The sequence below is a fragment of the Hippopotamus amphibius genome, chromosome 13, assembly GCF_030028045.1.
Source record: "Hippopotamus amphibius kiboko isolate mHipAmp2 chromosome 13, mHipAmp2.hap2, whole genome shotgun sequence".
Taxonomy (NCBI): domain Eukaryota; kingdom Metazoa; phylum Chordata; class Mammalia; order Artiodactyla; family Hippopotamidae; genus Hippopotamus; species Hippopotamus amphibius.
In genome coordinates, this window is record NC_080198.1 from 44,291,849 (window position 1) to 44,309,466 (window position 17,618).

At 42.6% G+C, this 17,618-nt stretch overlaps 1 protein-coding gene across 11 annotated transcripts in view; it reads right to left on the reverse strand.

Annotated features, from left to right (window-relative positions):
- Nucleotides 1-17,618, reverse strand: part of ULK4 (unc-51 like kinase 4) — a 559,288-nt gene that overhangs the window by 321,040 nt on the left and 220,630 nt on the right. The window contains exon 31 of one of the 11 annotated variants that reach the window (XR_009048680.1): nt 6,507-6,681. The exons of the other annotated variants lie outside the window; for them this stretch is intronic. The gene's annotated coding sequence lies outside the window, so the exon portion shown is untranslated. The remainder of the gene's footprint in view (nt 1-6,506; nt 6,682-17,618) is intronic. 11 annotated transcript variants of the gene reach the window in all.

Sequence of the window (17,618 nt, forward strand, 5' to 3'; positions counted from 1 at the left end):
CGAGCACAAATTTTAAGAAGATCTTATCATAAAATGTGCTAAATGACTACCAAAAGGATTAAAATGTATAATTCAAATAATAGGTCAACACTTTTGATAAGAAAGAACAACTGCTTTTGAGGTAAAGTTATTAGCAGTGACCTATGGAATCATGGTGGCCTTGCTTTTCTCTATTTTCTGGCACAATTACGTTTCACATACTTTGAAAACAGAGCTAAATATAAAGTAAACCTAGTAATATTTAGATATAAAAGACTAGTTGCAACATACATAGGAAAAATTGGTACAGGGAGATCACTCCAGTTCTGTTCAGAGAGCTACAACACTAGGTTGGGTTGAATTTCAAACCGTTATTGGCATTCTTTAAAACTTTCCTTTAAAACTTAAAACAGAAGGAGATGCAAGGAGAGGAAGGCAGAGTATCTCCACCTGCTCTTTGCTCAGTTTTGCAGGACAAAGAAAATGCTTCCCAAAAGCAGTAAAACAGGCCTACAGAGACATGGGGGTCCACCCATGAAGCTGCCCTGTCTTGGGTTTGCTTCCTTGCTTGAAGTTTTTATCTACCCCTGGGGTAGAGACAATACACATGAACTAGGGCCACAAGTCTAGAGCCACAGGCCCCAGAAATCAACCCTATCCATCAGGGACAATGTCCTGCCCAAAGGGCTTCTCCACACACCGTCTCTGCGTGTCTGGAATCCATATGGTTATACAGATCTTACTTAGTACTGGAGACGTTTCTTCCTGGATACTATCTCAAGTTATGATTAACACTATTAAACCCGTGTCATGGGCTAATCTTATAACTCAAAATCGATGCCTTCAAGCTAAGTCAAATGGCTTGACAGACAACTATCATATGATACTGCTTATATGTGGAATCTAAAAAAAAAAAAGAACTTATTTACAAAACAGAAATAGAGTCACAGATGTAGAAAAGAATCTTACAGTTAACGGGGGGAAATGAGGTAAAGATAAATAGGGAGATTGGAATTGACATGTACACACTACTATATATAAAATAGATAACTAATAAGGACCTACTGCATAGCACAGGGAACCCTACTCAATACTCTGCAATGACCTATACAAGAAAAGAATCTAAAAAAGAGTGGATACATGTATATGTATAACCGAATCACTTGGCTGTACACAACATTGTAAATCAATTATACTTCAATATTTTTTTTCTAAAAAATGCTTTGACAAATACATAACCAAAGATAAAAACAAAATTCAACTTCTATCAGAGATACACACACAGGGTATAGGGGACTAGACATGAGGAAAACCTAGTGAGCCCAGACTACCGAGGAGAGGTACTCACGAGCCTTGAAAGACAGGGGATTAGCCAGTTACTGTGTGTGGAGGAAATAGGTGTGACTACACAGAGACAATGGTGTGGACAATTGGAGAAGTCTAACTAGTAAAGGGACAATGTGATAAAGACAGAGCAGAATGATGTAGCCTTGACTGTCAGGCTCAGAAGTTTGGATTTCACCATATAAGGATGGAAAGCCTCTAACAAATTTCAAGCTGAAGAATGAAAATCATACAGTTGGATTTGCTATTCAAACTCTGATCTCACAGTAATTGGAAAAAACCAACCAGTGAAACAGTGCAGCCTAGAACATTGCTCCTCAAAGTGTGGTCTGCAGACCAGAGCTATTCTGCAAATAGCCACATATCTATGACACTATAACAACAGAAAATGAAAAGATTAAGTTTTAATTTGTTGGCTCTAATGATAAAAAATTTGAACTTTGTGGCAATTTTAAAACATGGCCCCATGTCATATGATGACAAACGGAATATCTGCATAATTTCAAAGGACCTATTCACAAGATATTTACCAGTGGGGAATCCTGACAGGTACCACCTTCCCCAGGGAACACGTTTCACGTCACCAGGAATAAGACAGACTGACATCGGAATTTCCTGGTGGCGCAGTGATTAAGAATCCGTCTGCCAATGCAGGGTACGTGAGTTCACTCCCTGGTCCGGGAAGATTCCACATGCTGGGGAGCAACTAAGCCCATGCACCACAACTACTAAGCCTAGAGCCCATGTGCCACAACTACTGAACCCATATGCAGCAACTATTGAAGCCCACGCACCTAGAGCCTGTGCTCCACAATAAGAGAAGCCACTGCACAGAGAAGCCTGCGCACCAAAATGAAAAGTTGCCCCCGCTCACCAGAACTAGAGAAAGCCCACGCACAGCAACAAAGACTCAATGCAGCAAAAAAAAAAAAAAAAAAAAAAAACCAAGAAAACAATAACCAAAAAAAAACAAAAGAAAAGACATACTGACATCATGTACACCCTGATATCACGCACTAAGGAGGGCACAACATCACTTCTGGGGTACTCTTGTGAAAAATGCATAACTCTAATCTAATCATGAAAAACTCAAGCAAATTTGCGGGGCATGTTACAAAATAACTACCCGTACACTCCAAAAACGTTAGTCATGAAAGACAGGGAAGGGTGAGAACTGTCCCAGACTGGAGCGGACTAAGGAGACCTGAAAACTAAAGGCACTGTGGGGTCCTAGAGTAGATCTGGGACAACAGAAAGGACATTATTGAGAAAGCCGGCAAAATTAGAGTAAGATATGCAGATTAGTTAACAGTATTATTTCAATGTTAAACTTCCTGGTTTTGACAGTTGTACTATGGCTCCATAAGATGTTACCATTAGTGGAAGATGGGTGGAGGGCATATGGACATTCTCTGTAATATTGTTGCAATTTTTCCATAAGGCTAAATTTATTTAAAAATGTAAACTTTTTCTTTTTTTAATGGTTCCCAAATTCTTCAAATCTCCTCTTTGAGAAATGGGGTGTGCATCCTCTCCTCTTGAACCCTGGCAAGGTCTGTAACTGCTTTGACCAACAGAGTAGCATAGAAGTAACACTACGTGATTTCTGCTTATATTGTTGTTTTTTTTTTTAATTTCACTTTCACAGAATTTTGTAAAAATGTTTATTCCGGTTATCTGCTGCTGCGTAACAAACCAATCCCCAATGTAGTGTCGGAAAGCAATAATTACTTTATGACACTCACGGATTCTGTGGGTCGTGAATTTAGGCAGGGCACAGTGGGGATGACCTGTCTTTGTCCCCGATGTTTGAGGCCTCAGCTGGGAAGACACAAAGTCTGGGGTTGACTAGACCAGCTTAGAGGCTGTAATTATCTGAAGGCTTCTCTATTCACATGTCTGGTATCTGGGCTGGGATGACTCAAGGAAGACTGTTCATTCTGCTGACTGGATCACCCAGTACTGCCCTCTCCACGTGGCATGGACTCACAGCATGGCAGCTGGGTGCCAATCAGGAGCCTTCCTAGAGAACCAGGCTGAAGCTGCATGGCCTTTTCTAACTGAGCCTTGGAACACAGAGCATCATTTGAAAACAGTAAGAGGTTATAAGTCAGTCATTAAGGCCTGCCCAGATTCAGATGGAGGGAGCTAGAGCCTCCTCAAGAGGGGGAGGCATGGTCACGTGACAGGAGAGCATGGGATGGGAGATGTTTTTGCAGTTGTCCTCGTAAAACACAATCTGCCACAGTATTGGTCTGCAACACTTTGGAATTTCAAAAACTGTTTCTTCACCAGACAGTTTGAGCAACACTGGTCTAGAACCAGAGAGATCAGGTAATAGGCTACTACATTGTTGCAAAGGAGACATGACTGAGGCCTCATATTAGTTTTCTGTTGCTGCATAAAAAATTACCACAAACTTTATGGCTTAAAGTACACCCACTGATTAGCTCAAAGGTCGGTAGGTCAGAAGCCCAACTCAGCATGGCTGGGTTATCTGCTCAGAGTATCAAAAGTCTGGAATCAATATGGTAGCTGGGCTAAGTTCTCATCTGAAGGGTGGAAGGGATCCATTTTCAATCTTACTGCTGACAGAATTCAGTTCCTTGTGGTTGCAGGATTGAGGTCCCTATTTCCTTGCTGGCTGTCAGCTAGAGGTCCCTCTCAGGTTCTAGAGGCCACTCACATTCCTTGCCACGTGGCTCCCTCCAACTCCAAAACCAGCAACGGAGAATCTCCTCTATGTAGAAACCTTCTCCAGCTTCAAATCTCTTTGACTTCCCTGTCTCTCACGTCTAGACCAGATTTAAATGGCTCGTATGATTAGTCAGGGCCACCCGAATGATCTCCATATTTTAAGGTCAACTAGTTTGGGACCTTAATGACATCTGCAATATCTACTCATGGCAGGACTACGTTAGTGCTTAACTGAATAACTGGGAGAAGACAGGCTTGGAGTCTTGAAGGTCATCTTAGAATTCTGCCCACTACAGACTTGACCTTGCCCCCCCACCCCAAATCCATTTTACCCCCCATCTCCTTTTTTTTTTTTAATAATTCATATTTGAGTCTTTGAATAAGCTGCTTCTGGTCAACTTGTGTACAAACCCAAAATAGATGCTGGACGTTTGCTAGCTTTCCAACAATATTGGTAAGGAGCTTTAGATTTCACATTTGTTCATAACTGAACACTAGACTATAAACAAAGCTTGTTTGTTTCTTATGGCTTGCAAATTTATCAGTCTAGTGAACCAACAACAGTCATTTTAAATAAAAGGTCTCTAACATCCAGTTGAATTTCAAATTATTGGTTCATATTGAATCAGCTTCAAAAGGAAATGGTTTCATAATGTTTAGTTATGGCATGATATTATGTCTATCTTGAAAGTAAGAATATTTGTACTGTTTTTCCTTGAAATGTTTGCCCTTGCTTGCAACATTTGCTAATCTTCTTGCAGAGAACTGTGGAAGTCTTAACAATAAAGGTACACATATAAAGACTTATTTTTCCCCCAAAAGGGGGCAGGGTTAAGATTTTAGCAGCTTTAGCACAGAGAGTTTCAGATCTGATCATTTTACAAAGATCGACAGAATCCTCCTTAGGATAGGCATTATACTTCTTCCCTGAGGACATCTGCACCCCAGTGGTCACAAAACATATACAATATAAGAATAACTTAATCTATGTTATAAAGCTGACTGCTTCATTTGCTGAGAAAGTGTCAGAATTAAGCTAGCACATGAGCCATACCAGAATATGCCTCTGATGTACAAAAACTCTCCCAGTGCCTAAAAGAGCATGAAAAAGATATGGATTTCAGTAAGGAACACTTCGGTTATGTAAAAAGCAAATGTTTTCCAATAGATGCCCAATACAGCCCTGTGATAACGCACATCTGTTGAATGAATCTAGGCAACAGAACGTTTCTATCACAGAAAGTGGAGACGGTGAGAAGGAAGAGCAGTAGTCAAAAGGTCCTTCCCATAGTGAATGGAGCTCATTGACAAGACATCTCTGACTCCTTCTAATTCTAGATGCTGTGATGTGCCTTAAAAGTCTCGTTTTGTCCACAGCTTTACACGAACCACCCCTGCACAAGCAATAATGCTCTTGTTAGCCAGCCACAGGCTTTAGCCCCACCCTGCCACATCCAGCCCTGTTCTTTCTCTTCTGCCTGGGTCCTGAGCCCTCATCCTCTGTCTTTCTGGACCCCGTGGCTCTGCCGGCCTCCTTGCTCTAATAATTCATTGAATCCTTGGCACTCTCCCCAAGACATGATTCTGTATTGGTCCCACAGCTCCACATGTTGAAACTACAGGTAAGAAGCATGCTCATCCTTGCCTGAGTGGGGAGGGGAATGAACAGAAAGAAATGCCACCAATAAGAGAAAGGACTGGCAGGGACACAGATTCCTCAGAGGACCAGCATTTCTTTCCTCCTACAGACATGAGCCCAACACTAAAAACAGCAACCGTATATGAGATATTTTAAATTTTATTTTCAATTTAATGAACCTGTTTGTTTTCTATGGCTCCTTTTTGTCCTGTTACTTAGTAACATGCAAGAGATTTTTGGTTTGGAATCCACCTGAGGTCAAGATAAGATTTCTCCCTTTTCTTTCTCATTCACTCAGTAAACATTTACTGAGTGCCTGTTATTACTGAGTGTAATGCACTGGGCTGAGAGCTACATCAAGCATTGTAAGTGCTATGACAGATGTCTATAAAGGGTACTGAAGGGATAACAGAAACAGTCTCTTCTATCTGAGGTGCAGAGTACCCGTGGGTTTCACAATAAATATTTGAAACACACAATTGCCAGTGCTGTCCATGTGCCAGCTCAGGGGGTTCTCACAGAGCGAAACCATAGGGATCATGATGATGATTAATTCCTTTTTTCTTTTTTCCCAGACGAGACAAAGAAATGGTCAAGAGACAAGAAGTGGGGCTGAGATATAAACCCAGGCAGCTTAGATCAGTGTCCTCACTGCACAGAATAAGTACTGCTCAACCTGAACCGTGAAAGAGGAACAGGTTATCGACATGCAGTGGATGGAGGATGGAGAAGAGGGGAGGGAGGACAGATAAGAGTGACCTGTGCCCTGGGCAAAGGGAACAGCATCAGACAAAGCAAAAACAGGGTGGCTCATTAAAGATAGAGGAAAGGCAAGTTTATCACATACGTGGAAGAAGGTATCAAAAGATCAGGCTGGAAGAATAAACCAGGGCAGATCACAAAAGATCTTGTTATCCATGCTGAGGAGCTTCAATTTATTTGGTAAACTCTGGCCTGCAGGCCAAAGCCTGCCACCTTCCAGTATCTGTTTGGCCCACGAGCGAGGAACAGTTGTTAGGGTTCTAAATGGGTGGAAAAAAAAAATCAAAAGAAGAATATTTCATGACATATGACAACTGCATGAAATTCAAATTTCGGCTCTCATAAATAAAGTTTTATTGGAACACAGCCACACTCATTCATTTACATATCATCTATGGCTGCTTTTACATCACAATGACAGAGTAGAGACCATATGGCCAGCAATGTAAAGTACTGACTATCTGGCCTTTTGCAGAAACAGTTTGCTGAGTTAGCACATGTCCCTGGCTCTAGGTGACTGGGTGCCACTAAGAGAAGGATTAGGCAAAATGATGCCATCGCCAGCTTCACATTTTTACAATGATTATTCAGGCTACAGTGATAGGAAGGACTGAACACAAAAAGGACTGGAAACAGGAAGATAAGTTAGCTGCCAATGATCACTCTCAAGATAAAAGGTGATAAGAATCAAAGCAGGAGTAAATAGGAAAAGATTAACAAGGTTGTATCAACAGGACTTGAAAATCTACTGGACACAGGAGAGAGAGAGAAGGAAAGAAATTCAGAATGAATCCAGGTGCTTGATTTCTCCTACCTAGAGGCCACCACAATGACCACCACCAGAACAACAAACATCACAGCAAGGGATCTTATCTATGGAAGCTCCTATGCAATAATGCAGTGGGCTTAGGGCTTCAACTATTACTTAATCCTTACCTTGAGGTAGGAATGAGTAACCTATTCTACAGAGGAGGACACTAACACTGAACCTTATCCAAGGTACACAGCTAATTAGTTTCAGAGTTCATGATTTTTAACTGCTCTAAGATAAAATATTAAGAAAACGTATGGGGGAAAGGCTAGTTTGGACAAAAAGATGAGTTAAGTCTGGAAAGAGGAGTAAGAAGTGAGCTGAGGACAGAAACCCATGGGACACCAACATTTAAAGAGTTGGCAGGAAAAGTTCACAAGATGTAGGAAGCAAGGACGTCAACACAAGTGGAATAGAAAAGGGTCAAAAAGAACACCTTGGGACTTCCCTTGTGGCCCAGCGGTTAAGAATCCACCTGCCAATGCAGTGGACATGGGTTCGATCCTTGGTCTGGGAAGATCCCACGTGCCAGGGAGCAACTAAGCCCGTGCGCTACAACTACTGAGCCTGGGGTCTAGAGCCCGCAGGCCACAACTACTGAAGCCCTCATGCCACAACTACTGAAGCCCGCTCACCTAGAGCTCATGCTCTAGTTCCTTTGTATCATATTTTAGATTCCACATATAAGCGATATCATACGATACTTGTCTCTGCCTGGCTTACTTCACTTAGTATGATCATCTCTAGGTCCATCCATGTTGCTGGAGGTGGCATTATTTCTTTCTTTTTTATGGCTAATATTCCACTGTATACTTTTCTAACCTACATGGTATTTAACTAGTCCTCTATTGATGGGTCCCGTTTTCTACTTTTTACTAGTATTCATTAGGAAAAAAACAAATGTAATGGTTAAGGAATCGTGTCAAACAGGTTCAACTTCTCAGTCAATCTTCCTAGCTCTGCACTCCTGCAAAAGCACATCACTCCAAGTGTTTCTTTCCTCCCATGTGATACCACTGCCTACTTCCCCTCCTGATGGTAAGGAGCAAATAAGGTTGTGCCTGGGAAGCCCACGGCCCTGCCTGCTACACACAAACCTCTCTGTAAAGACAGACATCAGCTGTCTTTACTGTTGTTGCTGTTTTAAATCATGTTTTAATGGACATTCTTGTATATAAGTACTTGTGTATATCTTTTACTAGTTTCTTAGCATGAACTCTTAGAAGTGGAATCAAAGGGTACATTTAAGGCTTAATACATGCGGGCAGTTTGCCTGTCACAAAGATGTACCAATTTATGATAGTTCATGTTTCACTAGCTTCTGAACAAGTACTAATTTTTTTTTAAAAAAACCTCTACCAATTTGATGTTTTTTATCATGTTAGTGAAATTTTCTTTGATTACTAATGAGGGGGACTCTTTTTTCATATTTATTTCAAGTTCTTTGTCCATTTGCCCTTTGGGCCTACCCTTCTTTAGAATTTCAAGATAACTAATGAAGTCTGTCCGTAAAAGCTGACCGTTATGTTGAGTTTGTAAACAGTTGCTTTAAGCAGGATTTATAAGTACAAGCAGAGAAGAGAGATGCACACACAAAAACAGTGCATTCTAAGGGTGCAAGGAAGGTATCTCGGAGGCGTTTATCTCCTTGAGGAACCAGGGTTAGTCTCCTTCACTGCCTGGGTTTTTTTTCCTCTGTAATCTAGCTATGGCAAAGAATGCTAAGTAATAACACATGTTCAAGATGACGATAAAAACGTGCCAAGGAAGTCGCAGAACATTATTTGAAACTCAGACCACTGTTTAGTCTGGCAGCTCTCGTGCTCTTTAATTACGTGACAAAGGCCCCGTCTGTACAGCAAACACTGTAATATATTCTGACCAATAACTGTCATCACATAAAATCAGAAGACCTGACATGGAAGAGGGTGTGGTGTTGAGACAAGAGAACTGAACTGGGAGCCTGTGCTTTGGGCCTCACATCACGTTCCACTCAGCTGGGTTTCACTTTGTCCTACAAAGTTGACTGACAGTGACAGGTGTATTCGACAGATTCACAGACAATGCCTGGCTTCATCAAGAGCAGATGAACAACAACAAGGACTCTGCAGCATAAGTACACACTGCAAATTCTAAAATGGTCCATCACTTTGGTAAATCACCAAAAGAAACTGCAAACAGGACAACAGAAATACGAGGCTAAAACTTGGCAAAAATTATCAAGGGACTGATTCTTTCAGACTTTGCAAGGTACACTGATCATATCAAGAGACTTTGTTTGGCTGTTATTTCTACAGTTAGGATGCCATGATGGTTTCCTGGCTATAATAACCAAGTAAATAAAGGTTTCTAAATTAAATATAATTCATAAAGAGACCTGATAACTGTATAAACACGAAATATAGAAATGCTTCATTGCCAATGTTATCTTTTCCCTTTTGCCATTGTTTTCAGTGCTTCACATTTTAACACCATCAGAAGTAAAACAAATTTCTTTTATAAGCACAAAATAACCCAAAGTCGTTAACAGATGAGTCAAAAATCAAAGACGCCAATAAGAAAAGTTGGAAGCTCCCATCAAGCAGAGATAAATAAACGGATCAGTCAAAAAAAATATATCATACATTAATATTCTGGTCTGAGGCAACTGATTCAACTCTCATCTTGACACATGCCTTAATGAACCAATTAAATGAAGCTGCTAATCTGATGTTAAGTAAACAAATAATTTAAAGAGTACTCCTTTTAAATCCGGAGGATAATAATGCCTATGGTGGCTGGATAAAGAAATGGAAAACTGTTTCTTAAGGTAAAGAATAAAGTAGATTGCTTTGACGGCACACCCTGTATGTAAATAAGAAATCAAGTGCTGCCCTGAAGGGTATCAATGTTTAGATGGCAATGGCTTATGAAAGCTACTGAAGGCTTGGGTTTGACCCACACCCACAGCTACCATCTAGTCACGGGCACTGACACTCTCACCCTAGAACTGTCCAAGGGGAAGGTCTCATTTCTACTGGCCCATAGGCCACTTACAGCTTTCACCTCCTCACAGAACTGGCTGGAAAAGCTCGCTATGCACTCACACATACAAGACTGTCTGCACAAAATCCAGAGAAAGGTTTCTGTACACGACTGAGTCATTCTCTAATCATGACTGGTGGAGTGGGGAGCCTGCCACTGAGCCCAGTGTTTACGTACTTGAGAGGCTTGGAATGCAGTCCTGGAATTCCCATTAAGCTCTCATGGCCCAGGCTAGACTCCTGCACTACAAGAACTGTGGTATGTGAGCAGTACCATAGTCACCATGCTTTCCTGTCATCTCCACAATGGCCGCAGCTTCTACAGAACAGTCTCTGGCTCTGTCCGGGGGCCCAGGAAGCCTAGGGCTCTCGACAGGAAGAGCTGAGGAGGACATGACCGGGGACCTACAGGCTGCACACACTGCCCACCCCTCCGGGGCTCCAACAAGCTGTACCAGGAAAGACATGGAGAGTCACAGGCCCAAACTGTGTCTCAGATGCTTAAGTCTGAGCAGGTGACAAGATATGGCCCAGGGCACGGCACACCTGCGACTCATCAACATTCTATGGTGAGATACGCTCCTAGACAGAAGACACCTATTCTAGATAGAAGACCCGGGCGAAAACCCACCTCTAAGCAGGGTTCCAGAGAGGACTGAGCTCTGCCCTATCTGAAAAAGCTAAGAATAAACAGTAGTTCTGAACATGCTTAAACAGTTTATTAAGGGGAATATAACACATTTTCCACAGGGAAAATGTCTTAATAATCTTTTTAAAAGGCAAGTAGAGGGACCTTCCTGGTGGCACAGTGGTTAAGAATTTGCCTGCCAATGCAGGGGACACAGATTCAACCTCTGGTCTGAGAAGATCCCACATGCTGCAGAGCAACTAAGCCCATATGCCACAACTACTGAGCCTGCCTGCTGCATCTACAGAAGCCCACACGCCTAAAACCCCTCCGCAACAAGGGAAGCCACCGTAAGGAGAAGTCTGCGTGCTGCAAGGCAGGATGGCCCCCGCTCAACACAGCTAGAGAAAGCCCGCACGCAGCAACAAAGACCCAACGCAGCCAATAAAAAAATAAATTTGTAACAAATAGATAGTTGTGTTTATTAAAGAAAAAGGCAAGTCTAAAAAGAGGAACTCATAAAAATAATGACTACCATAATCACAGTAATAGTTACCATTTTACTCTCTGTCTGAAAGTACGGAAAAAAGGACAGTAACAGTTGCCAAGAGCCCCAAACAGAAATATGTAAACAACATTGAGGCTTTAGTACAGTGTTACTATTGTTTTTATAGTCTAAAAATTGGAATACAGAAGGTAGTTTCCAGTTATCCACATAAGAATTCAATACCTTGACCTCTCAATTCAATGACCTCATCACTTTCAAACTCTTTTCTAATCCCTCCTCAGGTACCCAGTCTCTAGACAGTTTTATGACTACTAACTGCACCACTTCAAAAGTCTCACTTTCGAGCATCCCAAAAGCAGAGCATCACTTCCTAACTTCCCGGCTCAATTACCCTGCACTTGTGCAATGGATTCTAACGCCTCTCCTGTAGGGAGCACTGCAGGGGCTACCCCCTAGGAGGCAAGGATATCAGTCTGGCAATGCACCACTCACCCTCTTGCTTCACCAGTTTTACCTTTCCTGTGAGATCAAGGGTTAGGAAATTGTTTCAGTGAAGGGCCAGAAGTAAATACTTTTGGCTCTGCAGGTCACGTGGTCTCTTTCAAAACTACGCAGCTCTATCACTGCAGCACAAAAGCAGCCACAAACAATAAATAAATGAATCAGTGTGAAAGTATTTTATTTACAAAAGCATGTGGGCTGAATTTGGCCCCTAAGCTGCAGTTTACCAACCTCTGCACTAGTTCATCCTCATCAACGTAGGAACGTCGCTAAAATATTCAGAACAAACGAAAAAATTGCTTTGACCCCATATCTCCCTATAGCTCCCCATTTTCCAGCTCTGCTTTATAGCAAAACTCTCTTTAGAATTATTGATGTGCCCTGTCTCCATCTCATCATTCCCTCTTCAATGAACTCCACCAGACTTTTGCCCCTGAATGTCACTAAAATAGCCCCTAAGAAATTACTCCTGTTGCCAATTCTAATGGTTAATTCTCCATCCTCATCTTAACTGACACTCGCAGCAGCATCTGACACTGTTGTTATTCCCTTCATCCGAAAGTACCAGAAAATCAGAGGTTTGCTTCTTTAATCATGAAGCTAGCATTAATGCAGCTGCTCAACTCCGTCACCTCAATCTTACATGTTGCCACCTTCCCAAAGAAGCTCTGACCACCCTCTTAAAAAAGCTGACCCCCAGCCCACCCACTCCCCATTCTCTAACCCCGCTTAACTATTCTGTACACCACTTACATCACTAGCTGAAATCATGGGGTTTTGTAATTGATTTCCTTGTTTATTGTCTATTACCTCCATGCAGTCATAAGCTCCATGAAAATCAGGACTGTGTAGGTTGTGTTCAACTCAGAGAACACAACTATTTGCAGGGTGACTCAATAGATGAGTAAATAGTACTAACTTTTCCTGTAGGTAGAAAAATATCAAAGCTGATTCTGCCCTGAAGTTCCTTAATTCTACAATGGAAATTAACTGCAAAACTTCAAGAGACTTTGTGAAGAAGAGAAAAGAAACAAATGAATTTTCTTGTGAGCAAGTAAGGAACTGCATCAGGAGAAAATGTTGGATAGCGTCCTGTTAAAGGTCCCTTAGCATCTATGTAAATAAAGAAGGAAGGAACTGTGAATTACTGTTGACTGTAGCTCCCAAAATGCCAGAGACTGTTCTGACCAAAGACTTCAACTAAATGCTGGCTTCCAACATGATGTGAGTGGCTCAAGCCCAGGCACCATGTGACAAAAGACACATCAGCATGTTGGGCTCTTGGTCAGGCCCTGGTTGCCACTCCATAAGGAAATCTGTTACTGAACCCACGCGAGTCAGAGGAGGATAACTGACGTGAGTCAGCCTCCAGCACACAGGGCTGCTATGGGAATATGGATTCAAAAGATTAAGTTGTTTCTAAGGACAGAGATGAACAGTCTCAGTGGACCCAATGGACCCCCATACAGTAAGGTTAGGCAATAAAATGTGTACCAAGTCACCAGGAACTTAGGGGGCATCTCCGCGCTGATAAACAAGAGAACAGAAGAAAAGAAGCAGAAGTGTTACTACCACCTGCACCAGGAAAAACTCACATAAGAGTTATTTCCTGAAAATATTAAAAAAAAAAAAAGTGAAAACAGATTTGGGCCGATTACTATTGATCTCCCTTACAAACCACTAAGGAAAATAGAATGCCTTGCATCAAACTCCTAAGGCTTTAGATTGGCATCCTTCCAGAATTCTATCAGAACACCAGCATGGACGGAGAGACTTAATTTAATACTCACTCCATGAGCACTTACGTAAAGACTGACATTAGTTGCTGCAGGAGATAGGATGAGGAGTTATATCATAATTAGCATAACAAGGAAGGACTTCAACCCTGTACATGTGGTTTAAGTCATGAGCAGAGGAGGGTGCAGGAAGGAAGATGTCAGGAACCAGGATATGACTAACCAGAATTGTGCCAGGAGCTGCCTCAACGATAAAAAGAGAGAGAGAGGAGCACCAGAACCTAATGACGACGGCAGAGGGAAACAGAGGAGAATCGTGCGTGTACTGTTACCAGATCCACACGACACTGAAGATAAGTGTGTTGAGGAACTGGACCACTCTTAACAAGTAAATGTGACACAAAGAAACTTAAAACAACCCAATTTCAAAGTCCACTGTGATAGTGACTTGGGTGTCTTTTAAAACGTGGCTCTGCTGGACAGTACAAAAAACAGTGGACAAGGAGGTCTAGATCCGAAATTTGATCTTCTTCGAATTGACTATGGGGTCTGGGGCACACAAATTCCCTCGGGGGCCTCACTTTTCTCACGCGTAAAATGAAGACATCGGCTCAGGATACTAATCATGTCTTCTTATTCTGTATTTTTGATTCTTTGACATCTTAAGATCATGCTAACTCTGGAGAGAAGGCCCCTCCCAGGACCAGCCAGTTCCCAGAGATAGCAAACTATTCTCCTTTAGCTTTCCTCTCCTATGTCAACCAGCCAAAGCCCCACAGCCTCCTTTATGTGGAGTTCTTAAACTTCAGGTCACTATATCCCTGCCCTAATCATCCCAGGGCCAGGTAGCAGATAAACAGAGATAAAGCCCATACCTCAGAGCCCAGGGAAATTATTCAAGCAGCCAATCCTAAGCCCGCTCACCCATTCCTTCCCTTGAAAGCTACAACAAAGGCTCTGGCCCACGTTTTCATCTTCCTTCCTCTGCCTGCTGACTGCCTCTGTTGCTTCCCCATCTGGCTGCCCGTGATGTGGTACACACCCTCCTCTCGGAATCTGTAAGTACAACACACCACCTCTTTGAGGGCAGTCATCTCCTGATCTGTTGATCTCACCAATCAAGAATAATTTTTTAATGTATATTTTAAAACACTCAGATGATTTCCCCAAAGTCCCATACAGCGCTAATGTTCTAACATTTCTCTATTCTCATGAATAAAGACAAAAGAGTTGTATTCCTTGAGTTCAGGGGTCAGGAAACATGTTCTGAAAAGGGCTAGAAAGTTTACTTTTAGGCTTTGCCAGATACAAGGTCTCTGTGTCTCATATTCATCTGTGTCTGTAAGTTGCACAACTCTTTAAAAATGTAACCACTATTCTTAACTCGCAGGCCCTGGCCCTGTGGACCACTGCTTGTGAATCTCTGCTTTAGACGACAAGAGGAAGCCTACAGGTAAGGATGCCATGGGAAACACGAAACACTTTATTGAACCCCTACTCAGATTTACCAGCACTCTATTGTACACAATTGCGGAACCAATATTTTTAAAGGTGTACAATACACTCTAAGTGGTTGCCTTGTAAATGTCACGCCAGAAAAAGTAATCTGCAACCATCCACTTCTAACCCTGAAATAGCTGCTGAGTATTCATATAACCATGAATTCACATCTGTGTTGAAAGGAAACAATGAGAAAAGACTCCTTTGTTGAAATAACCATCCTGTCTAAAATCCAGGAGTCACAAGCTCAACAGGGTCACATATCACAAAATCGTTTACAAGGAAAGCAGACATTCTAACACATGTATACACACTCTTTTTTCTCTAGAACGAGACAATATAAAATAAACACACGCAACTATAAAACCTCCCATAAGAATGGAAGGTATATTTTACCTTCAAAACAGCAGTTAACAACAGTGGGCGATCAAGACGGCAGCGGAGGAGGATGTGGAGCTCCTCCTTCCCCCCCCCCACCACCCCCACACACACCAAAACTTCATCTACACGCGGAACCATTCCCACTGAAAACTGACTGGAAACTGCCAAAAAGACCCCTGCACAGCTTAGGCTGGAATAAAGCTCCACACGTAACTGGGTAGGAAGGGAAGAACAGTGATGAGTCTGGGACCTGTGCCCCTGGGAGGGAACTCAGAGGAAAGGGAGCCACAGAGTGGGTGCCCCAACCCTGGGGTCCTACACAGAGGAGATGAGCTCCTTGGCTGGTTGGAGGTCCCCTGCGACGAACAGGAGGGCTGTGGGACGCCTGGACTCCAAGCCTGCACAAGTGCGTGGTGGCCTGCCCAAGGCAGGATGGAGAGGGCAGACTGAGGACTGCTCTAGGGGAGTGATTAGCCGTGAGAGACAAAGGGGACTTGGACCCGCTGCACCTGAGCAGAGCAAGGGAAACAACTGCTAGTGCCTCCACAGGCAGCCAACTGGAGACAGATCAAGCTTATGTCTGTAGCTGACATGAGCCAAAAGCTCCCACGGGACCCCTTGCTTCAGCACTGCCTCCCTCTGGGGCAAGTGTCCCAGTGCTAGGAGCAGGGAAGGCACACACTTAAAGGCAAAGAGCCAGCTCAGGCCAACCATCAGGGCTTCTGCTCTACAACCTGGGATCAGATCCTGCCCCTGTTAGGGTGGTGACAGCCACTGAGTAAAGGGGTAGTCCTGCCTGACATCTGGCGCCTCTCTAGCCCCTCCATCTCCAGCTCCAGCCCCTACCAAGGAGAGAGCTGCCAGCACACACTGAGGAAAGATGTGACTTGTGTCCATGTCAAATCCAGATCTCCCACGAAAGGTACTGGGCACGTGCAGTCTGTATACGGATGCTCCCATATAAGGACAACACTTCCAGGTGGCAACCTGTAAATGTTTCACCTAAATTTACAGAGGCAGAGTAAGTTTAGCAAAACGAAAAGGCTGAGAAACGGGTCTCAACTGAAAGAGCAAAAGAAAACCCCTGAAAAAAATATTTTACCAGATAAAAATTCAAAGCATTGGTAATAAGAATGTTAACCAGATTAGGGAAAAGGAATAGATGAACACAGTGAGAATTTTACTTTGTTTTTGGTTTTTTTGGCCACACTGTGCGGCATGTGAAACTTCCCTGACCAGGGATCAACCCCATGCCCCCTGCAGTGGAAGTGCAGAGTCTTAACCACTGGACCACCAGGAAAGTCTAAGAATTTTAATAATGAACTAGAAAATATAAAAAGGACCCAACCAGAAATGAAGAATTAAATAAATGAAATAAAAAAAACACTAGAAAGAATGACTAGCAGACTGATACAGAAGGATGCATAAGTGGTCTGGAAAATAGAATAATGGAAATTACTCCCAGAACAGCAAAAAGAAAAACAAATTTTAAAAAAATAAGAACAGTTTAAGAGATTTGTAGGACAACATTAAAGACACCAACATTCGCATTATAGAGGTCCCAGAAGGAGAAAAGGGGATCAAAAAAGTATTTGAGGAATTATAGCTGAAAAATTCCCAAACCTGAAGAAGGAAACAGATACAGGAACAGGTACAGGAACCAAAGAGGGTCCCAAGCAGACCCACACCAAGACATATCATAATTAAAATGGCATAAGTTAAAGAAGGGGGAGAGGGACAGGAGGGGAAGCGGAGGGGAAGGAAAGAGGGACACTTACACAGCATTTTCTGTGGACCAGATGCTAACACGACACCCGTTTTTCCAGATGAGGGAACTCAAGTACAGTCAGGTTAAGACACTGGGCCAAAGTCATACAGCTAGTTGGGTTCAACTCCTTTAGGTGCTCCCATAACCTTCTGGACATGACTGTACCTTGAAATTGTTACACTGTCTTATGAGAGCCTGTTGATAAATCTGTCTGCTCCACTAAACTCTAAGCACCTAGAAGGTGGTGAGAACTTTACCTTAATTATCACTTATCCTGGCTTCATCCAGTGGTTGCTGATTAGATGTTTGATGAGTGAGTGAAAGAATGAACAAATAAACCA